The sequence below is a fragment of the Bison bison genome, unplaced genomic scaffold, assembly GCF_000754665.1.
Source record: "Bison bison bison isolate TAMUID 2011002044 unplaced genomic scaffold, Bison_UMD1.0 scf7180017864495, whole genome shotgun sequence".
Classification (NCBI taxonomy): domain Eukaryota; kingdom Metazoa; phylum Chordata; class Mammalia; order Artiodactyla; family Bovidae; genus Bison; species Bison bison.
Window position 1 is genome coordinate 8,986,884 of NW_011495054.1, and position 8,438 is coordinate 8,995,321.

Below are 8,438 nucleotides of genomic sequence, written 5' to 3' on the forward strand. Positions count from 1 at the left end.
CAAGCAAGCCTCAGAGCCCAGCAGTGTCCAGTGGGACTTCTGCGATGCCTGGGAGCTCTTCTTTCCAGTAGGGGGGCCGCTCGCTGCTTGTGGCCCTCGAGCATTTGACCTGTAGCTGGTGTAACTGAGGAATGTTTTCACTGCATTAAATTCTAATTAACATACATTTACATAGCCACACGTAGCTAGTAGCCACTGTGCTGCAGAGAGGCGCCCTGGAACAGGTGAGAGAAGGCTGGGTCCACGCACTGAAGGTGATGTGTTTCTGTCAGGACATCTGGGAGAGGCTCCTGCTGTGTGTGCTGAGCCATCCCAGCTGCCCTCCTCCTCCCAGAATCGCTCCCGTCCTGAGCTGCCTGTGTGCCGGCTGTCCTCCTTCACACTGGTCTCCCCAAGGGGTTCTGACTTTCCCTGCCCCTCCAGTCGTTCCCCTTTCCCTGTAGATACCCCGGTGACAGCATTCCTGTCCTGACTTCTCTATTCTTACTGTTATCACCTTAGACTAAGAGTTTGACGGTCTTTTTTCCCCGGGTTATCACAGTAGCCTCATCGCCCATGCCTTCGCTCCCCACTTGTTGTGAGCACCGGGCTCCTTTCTAGAGCACAGATGTGGTGCTGTTCCCTGCTTAGAATCCTCCCGAGGCGCTCCCTTGTCCGCTCCATCGATAAAACCATGTGCCGCCATGTTCCAAAGAAGTCCGCTGCCTTCCTCTAGAGAGTGGCTTCTTTGGAACATGGCGGCACGTGGTTCCTCCATCGCCATCCCCCTGGGCCCTGTGGCCTGTCCTTTTGATTATCATACTCTTGAGCCTCATGTACTGCTGCGCTGATTTGATTTTGGACATTTCTAGGGGTTATGCTGAGTCAGAAATAGGTAAGGTGGCAATTCCACAGTTGGTCCAGGCCAAGGGCAGGCATGCCTGACTATACACACGTGGAAAAAACAAAGGCCACTTGCCTTTTCTGAAAATCAGCCGTGGGGCATGCTCTACATCCTGATTGTTTGTAAATCAGACAGCTTTGTAAACAGATTGGGATTAGGGACGCCACTGCACAGTTCAGACCAGAAGAGCTGTTGAAGATTTAGAGTTGGGGCACAGGCATCTGTAGGTGGAAGGGGGTGTGGAAGGAAACAGACCTGTTTTACAGAACGGAAGACTGAGGCTCCGAAGGTCCAGGTGCACTAAACCCCAGGGTATGGGCTCTGGAGCGAGGCAGATGTGAGTTAAAAAGCAAACTTCTCCAAGCTTCAGATGCTTCTTTTAATGGGCTAAGACAGGTTGGTGTGAGGATTGAATACAATAAGAAAGAGAAAGCTGTATTAAACTGGGCTATCCTGAGGCAGACTCTGAGAGGAAGATTTGAGTGCTTGTAACTTTGGGGGGAGGGGATATCAGGAAGAACCAAGAGGGGAGTGAGGGAAGGAAAGGTGGGTGATGCTGGGGAGTTAAGGTGTGAATTAGGGACTTCCCTGGTGGTCCAGTGGCTAAGACTCCAAGCTCCTAAGGCAGGGTGTCTGGGTTCAGTCTCTGCCTCAGGGAACTAAATCCTGCATGTCCCAACTAAAAGACCCATCATGCCTCTACTAAAGACCCCAAATGTTGCAACCAAAGATCCTGCATGTTGCAATGAAGATCGAGGATCGCTCGTGCCATAACTAGGAGCCAGGGCAACCAAATAAACATTTAAAACATTTTTATAAATAAATAAAAATAAAATCCCAAGTGGACTAACTCTGGGAAGTGAGGGACCACTGTCTCTGGGGACCTCTGGAGACACCTCTGAAGAGCATGTCTTCACTGTGTGTTTCCCAAGGGGCGAGGGAGCCACACCTCTGAAGAGCATGTCTGCTCACTGTGTGTTTCCCAAGGGGCGAGGGAGCCAGGATGTTGGTCCACTGCCGCCACCTGCTTCTGCCTGCTTGAAGGCTGCTCCCAGGGCGTGTTACCCCTGCCCCTCCAGCCTGCCCCGTGCCTGAGCTGAGCATGTTCCCATAGCCGGGAAAGCAGAGGGGTACAGACAGGTGCCTGCAGTGACAGACCGGGGACGTGTATGGGGTGGTAGATACGGAGTGAGGCCCCGGGGCTGGTGGACAGGTCGTTCATGACTCCGGCTCAGGGCAATCCTTCAGCAGATTGTGCTGTTGAGCCTGGGTTAGCCGATTCTCCAGGGTGTCACAGCCATGGGCCTCTCGGCTGCACTCAGCTCAGACAGGCTGGCCCCCTCCCTCCCTCCCGGCACTCAACAAAGCCTAGGGAGAGGGCAAGACAGGGGTCCCTCTGTCACACTGGAGCCCGCTCTGCCTCTGATGCCACAGGACAGAGGCTGAGGGAGCCCCCTGTCTATTAAGCTGCCACCAGAGAAGTCTGATGCCTGACTCTATCTCCCTGGGGCTCACGGGGCACCCCCTCTGATGTGGGCTTGGGACTCATACCTGTAACAATAAAAGAAAGAGTCACTTATAAATATTTTATTAATACATGATTATGGCAATAACTCCTGCCAGCCTCCCCCACCCCACCTTATAAATTATTTTAAGAGGAGCTGCCGTCAGTCTGCCTGGGAGGCCTGTCTGGTGATTTACTTACAATGTATTCTGCTTTGGAAGATTTCATAATAGGTTGCTCTGAAATCAGCTATTAAGAATTTCAAAGTCGTATATAAATGTCTTGACTTTGTGTCATAACAGATCATTTTGAAATATATTAAGAATCATTTCCATTAATCAGGTTTTTTCTCCCCCCATTAAAACGATGCTCTCCTCCCAGCATGCCTGACTTCCTTAACTTGTTTTGAAAGTCCTGATTCTGTTTTTAAAAACCATATCTGTCCCTGTGGGGAGATTTCAGGCCTTATAAGTGGACTCGGGATTTTTGAACTATGATGGCGGTAATGACAACTACCACTAATACTTTAGCGTTTGCTGCTTTCACAAGTGCCTGTACCTCTTGCGACTTTTGGTATGATTTGGTTCATTTAATAACCCGGTACGGAAAGATAGTGCAGTGGGAAAGCGTCAGCCTCCTGGCTTGGCTCCTCTGAACCTCAGTTTCCTCCCCAGTAAAATGGGGTAGTGATGGCAGCCACCTTGCAGGCTTGCCGTGAGGGTTAAATGAGTCAGGGCCAGTGCTGAGAGCACAGGACTTGGCTCACAGTGAGGAGCTTTGTAAGAGGAGGAGTGTAGTTCACCTGGCATCCAACAGCTGGTATGTCCAGAATGAGGTCTCCCTGCCACGACCACTCCCCTGCCCTAGACTTTGCATAGGCTGGTTGGGTCATCCCTTGCTGAAGAACTGACCTGTTTTCCCAGGCCGCATGCTTACAGACGTGAGGTCGCTGCACAACCTTGGAGCAGCCTAGGAGGAGTAAGAACTGTAAGATACCCATCTTACAGATGAGGAGACCGAGGCCTGCCAGAGAGGTTCATCCTCATCCCCTGGGGCATGCAGCTGAAGCCAGAGCTGGGATTTGGACCCAGTCTGTCCAGGCGCTGAGCCCAGCCTCTGGGACCACATCCACGGCCTCCCTGGCCCCATGTGCCGTGACCTCTGTCTTCTCAGGTCCTAGGTCTTCTCTGGGGCACCCTGAGCTGTTTTTACTCGTGACAATTCTGACACCAAAGGTGTGGGCTTTTACTCACATCAGGCAATCCTCTGATTCTCTGGACACCAGCTGGGTGTCCTACAATTTAATCCACTCCTGACACTACCTGGAGTTTGTGTAGGTCAAGGGCTCAGTCCCACAAGACCATATACCACTTCAGACACGGGTCACAGACCCCTCCTTGGGTTGATAACTTGCTGGAACGGCTCACAGAGGTTAAGAGGGTGCTTTACTTACCAGCATCTGCTATAAAGCACACAGCTCAGGAACGTCTATGTGAAAGAGACGCATGGGGCAGGCGGCAGAAGAAGGGGCTTCCATCCTCACTGGTGTGTGGGCCTCCCAGCACCCTGGAAGCTCTCTGAGCTCCCTCGTCGGGGATTTTCTGGAGGTTTCATTACATGGGTGTGATTGATTAAATCATTGGCCCTTGGCGATTCACTCCATCTCCAGCCTCTTCTGTCTCCTCCCTGGAGGGAATGGCACTGAAAGTTCCCAGTTTCTAGTTATGCATGGGTCTTTCGGGTGATCAGCCCCTATCCTGACACCATCTAGGGTCCCCAGCCACTGCTCGTCTCCTTAGCAGACAAAAGACCATCACCATTTCAGAGATTCCAAAGGTTTTAGGAGGGGTGTGCCTGGAACTGCAAAGACCAAAGGCACATTCATGACAGGTGCCAGCCACAAGCCCTGTGCAGCAGCTCCCAGGCCCAGTGGTCCCATAAGAGGCCACTGAGCATGTGTGGGCAGGTTGGTCCCCTCCATGGGGGCCCAGGCCCTCAGGTAGCCACGTGGTCCTTGCATTCTCATGGTTCTTGCCCAGTTTGGCTTCTCCCCAGGGAGCCAGTCCCAGCACACTCCTGGGGGCTCATCTGACCCTCCTCGTTTGGGGGAGTCCCTTTAAACCTCCCCTGACCCCTGAGTGCCTGCAGGGTGCTGTCACCGTGGCCCTCCCCTACTGCCTCCTCAGTCCCTTCAGCCCCTATGACATGGTGTTCTTGACCTCAGGAGGCTGGCTGCTGTGGGGCTCTGGGTCACCTTGTCACCAGCAGTGCCCTGGGCAATGTCAGAGAGAACATCTGTTCCCAGAATGTGGCAGCGCAGGGCCCTGGGTGGCTCAAAGTCAGCTGGTCCTGGGCTCAGATCTCAGCTCAGCCTCTATTTAGCTGTGTGTGACCTTGGCCAAGTTCCAGGGCTCACCTGTACATCCTCCTAAGAGGGAGAGAGGGTGGTGGAGAGCCGTCTAGGGTCTCACCCATGATCAAGGTGCTAGAAATGCTGGGGCTCTGGGCCTCCTCCCACGGACAGGCCAGGTGGCTCCCGGCTCAGCCAGTCAGTTAGCAAGAGGCCGCATCCCTCCGTCTTTCGGCGCTGCCTCCTCCTCCTCTGTCTCCCAGGCTCACAGTCCCTGATGGAGCCCTTGGGAAGTCAGCGGGAGGGGCCCTGGGGGCCGCCTCGGCATGGCAGGCAGAAAACCCCGGGTGATTTGACACAGGGATGGTTTGCTGTTAACCAAGACTCATGGCCCAGACCATCCCTCAGGAGCCACCAGGGAACCATTTATCCAACCTCAGGTTTCTTCCCTTTGGCAAAATGTGGCCCATGGAACAATCGGCCAGCCCCCGTGGGTGTTGAATGGCAGCGAACAGGTGTTCTCTGGAGCCCACTTGACAAGGAGGCAGGTGGGAAGGAGGGACATCCTGGGCCCTGCAGGGGGCGGAACCAGCCTGTGTGATTTAACCTGTGCCTGTAAAATGGTAAAACTCCATCCACCTTCTCCATCACTGGTCACAAGACTGCATCCCACCTGGCACGTGGGATGTGCCACAAGCCCCAGCATTTCTCTTTGCAGAGCACTCCGTTATCAGTGGTCTCCATTGCGGCAGTGCCTGCCTGCCCCTACGGTGGGCCGGAGTTGGGTGGGGGCAATCCTGAGGCCCATATACTGGGTGGAGAACTCAAGCCTCCAGCGGGTGTGGCTCCTTGCTTTAGGGCACATGGTGACCTCTCAGTGCTAGTGAACGGCAGCTTCAGAGCTGGAGTCCTGTTCCGGACTCAGTCAAGTGCTCTTTCCACAGCTTTGATGAAGGTTCTGGGGGCCAAGGACTGTGTGAGGGTAGTGGTCAGAGTGGTCAGGAGTGACACAAACTGGGGCTCGGGGACGTGAGGGTTCTAGCACGTGCCAACTCTGTGACTGGGCCGGTGACCGTGCTGCGGAAAAAATCAGCCCCAAGCCCCATGGCTTCAAGTCTCGTCTCACCGTCGCCCCAAGCTCCTAGGGGTCTGCAGTGTAGGAGGGCTTGGCTGGGCTGCGGTCAGAGGTGGTGACGCAGAAACAGTAGGGGTGGAGTGGCTGGGAGGCCAGACGCCTCTCTCTCTCTGCTTCTCAGAGCTCTGGGCTCTCCCAGCGGCCTCTTTGGGCCTCCTTGTGGCCTGGCGGCTCCCTGGAAGCTTCCAGAGAGCAGCATGAAAGCTATTTCCCCTCTTCTCAGTCGGTCACACAGGGTCACTACTGCCACGCTCTGTGTCACAGCTCCAAAGGCCAGCAAGCCTGGCAGGTAGGGAGGGAATTCCCACTTGGCAGTGCAGGCTGCTGAGGCTCAGAGAGGTTATGTGAGACCGCCAAGGTCAAACGGCATCACCCGGTGCAGCCACAGTTAGAATCAGCACCTGTCCGCCTCCGCAGCCAGTGTCCCTCTCCTCTGTAAGGCCGCCTACCTGGCCCAGTCCTCAGGTGCCTTATTGGTGCCCGGACCTCCCCTGACCGTCCTGGGACCTCCATCTCACCGCTCAGAGCAGCTTCAGGTCCGTCCCCAGCCTGCAGTCTCCCTTCATCTGCAAGGCCATCCACAAAGGGAAACCGAGACAGAGGAGCTAGGAATCGAGGCTCCCGACATGGGCTCGGGGCAGGTGGACCCGTGTGTGTCTTTGCCATCTGTGACCCTCTTGACCTCTGAGGCTCAGTGTCCTCATCTGAAGATTGGGGATAATAATTGTGTGCCTCCCCGTGTCCTTGGGAGGACTGCGGTACTCATTTTGAATATGTATAGCTCAATGACCCTTGTTATTATTGCTGTTATTATTAATGGAAAATCTGTTCCCTGTTGCAGTATCTCCCCTCAAAGCCTGAGTCTGCCACACTGGCTTGGGCTGGTCTTCAATCCTCTCCAATCCCTGTGGCCCCATAGCTGTAAGAGACGACATACACCCGCCCTGGAAAGTCTGAGCCTCTGTCACTCTGCCTGCTGTCCCTCGTGACTCCGTAAAATGACAGTAATGTTCAGAATCTAGATAACCAGGACGGGTGGTGTCTGCCCTGATGGCTGAGTTGCCTGTTTTCCTTCGGCTCTAAAGCCTGATGGGAGGTTTAACTTATCTGTCAATCACTGAATTTACCAGTCTCCTTGTCACTGACCGCAGTGCCTGACACACTCAGGCCCGTGTGTAACCCAAGGATGGCCCCGTAACGGGATGATGGAGGGAGGCTGCTGATCGGCCACCACTCCTGCCTGCCCTGATAAAGGTGTCAGACCCCGAGGAGATGGGGCTGTAACTTGGGGAGCCCCAAGGGGCCCGCAGGAAGGAGAGACGATGGCAGCAATGACAAGGGCCCAGCCTCCCGCTTTCTACCAGGACCCCCGACATCCAGCAGCCAGGGCAGTCTGTCCATGGATGGGAGGAGGCAGCCTGATGCTTCTCAAGCCCAGGCAGGACCCCAGAAGGCCAAGGGGAGTAGAAGTATCAATGCTGTCAGCGTGAGGCAGTCAGTGTCTATTCAGGCACTTGGCGCAGACTTTTAAGCCTTTTTTATTGGTTTTAAACAACTGCACAAGCGACACCGTAAAGTTGTCTTCCTGTGAGAAATGGACGCAGTGCAAGTGAACGTAGAATGTCGGAAGCAGGCCGCTCCCCGTTCCCGTGGTCCTCCTGCCCTGGAAGGCGACCGCTGTTAAGGTGCAAAGGTGGCGTTTAGTGCAGCTGACAAGCCAGGATTGACGCACAGTTATTGACTGAAGCTCCTGGTGTACCCTGAGGTTCAGCTCGGTGGTGTACATTCTCTGGGATTTGACAGACGTGTTGGGTTATGTGTCCACCATGACTGTGTGCTCCAGGCTGGTTCCAGTGCCCCAGCAGGCTGGCTTTTTTCCTTAAAATTCTGATTTGAAGTCGTCATAGACTCATCAGTAGTTGGAACAGTAACAGGTTGAGTCCCCTGACTCCTCCCTGTGGCCGAAGCCATGGCCAGGGCTGCATTCTCTCTGAAAACCAGTGCGTGGCCCTGGCCATGTTGCTGTGGTCCCAGCCGCAGGCCAGCTCCTCAGGCCCTTGAGATCGAGCGTGAGCTGTGCCTGTGACAGTCGCCCTGGTGGGTGGGTGGGGCGCCGTTACTGGTTCAGAAACAGGTTCACAGTGGCTCCGTATGACACGCTCTGCTTCTCCCCATCTGGGCAGGGTGGACCATGCTGCTCGCAGGATGCCGTGGTGCCCGTCTTGTCTGCGCTGGCTGCGGGGCTTGCCCAGGGAGGGGTCTCTGTCTCCGTGGCACTTCTCCAGCTGATGAGCCTTCCGGCAGTTTCCTGCTTTGGGGGGATTGTAAACAGCACCTTGTGGGCATCCTTGTCTGTAGAGGCGGTGCAGCGGTGAGCGTTCTGGAGGCGTGGTTTCCTGGGCCTGCGGGACCAGAGGGGTGTGTCTGAGGTTGGGTGCTTCCATGAACACAGCGCAATTCCCCACCCTGGGTGTTTGTTCACGCAGTTCTGGTCACGGCACCCTCACATGCCCGTGGGGGATGTCGAGCAAGAGTCTGGGCCCCTGGACACCTGGGCCGTTGTTGA

The 8,438-nt window shown here is 55.0% G+C and overlaps 1 protein-coding gene across 1 annotated transcript in view; it reads left to right on the top strand.

The window, feature by feature from the left end:
* The window catches only part of MYO18B (myosin XVIIIB), a 232,628-nt gene that overhangs the window by 44,502 nt on the left and 179,688 nt on the right, over positions 1-8,438 (top strand). The window lies entirely within an intron of this gene.